The following is a 379-nucleotide window of genomic DNA, read 5'->3' as shown; positions in this document are numbered from 1 at the left end:
GTTTATTCTAGTTTGTCTTTTGCTATTAACCTGGGGAAAATTTGTATTTTCTTGTAATATATTTGTATATCTTTGTACCAAATAAATATTATGATTTTTTAAATTAAAATATTCTTTTAAATGTTTATAAATCTTTATTTTGTGGCTCTTAGAATTTGTGTCCTATTTAGAATGTTCTTCTCTCTGATGTTCATAAAGTTTTGTTTTTAGCCCTTAGAACTCTGATCCACGTGGAATACTTTACATATTAATGGTCTAACTTTAGTTTTTAATGTTGCTGTTTTCTTCAGTTTTGTTTAACTTCTAAACAATTGATCTTTATTGGGTGGACTGTATGTTCTCCTACTGCACTCCGTTATAGAACATCTTAGGTTGAATC

The sequence above is a fragment of the Micromys minutus genome (assembly GCF_963924665.1).
Source record: "Micromys minutus genome assembly, chromosome: 11".
Lineage (NCBI taxonomy): Eukaryota > Metazoa > Chordata > Mammalia > Rodentia > Muridae > Micromys > Micromys minutus.
This window is presented reverse-complemented; position numbering follows the sequence as displayed.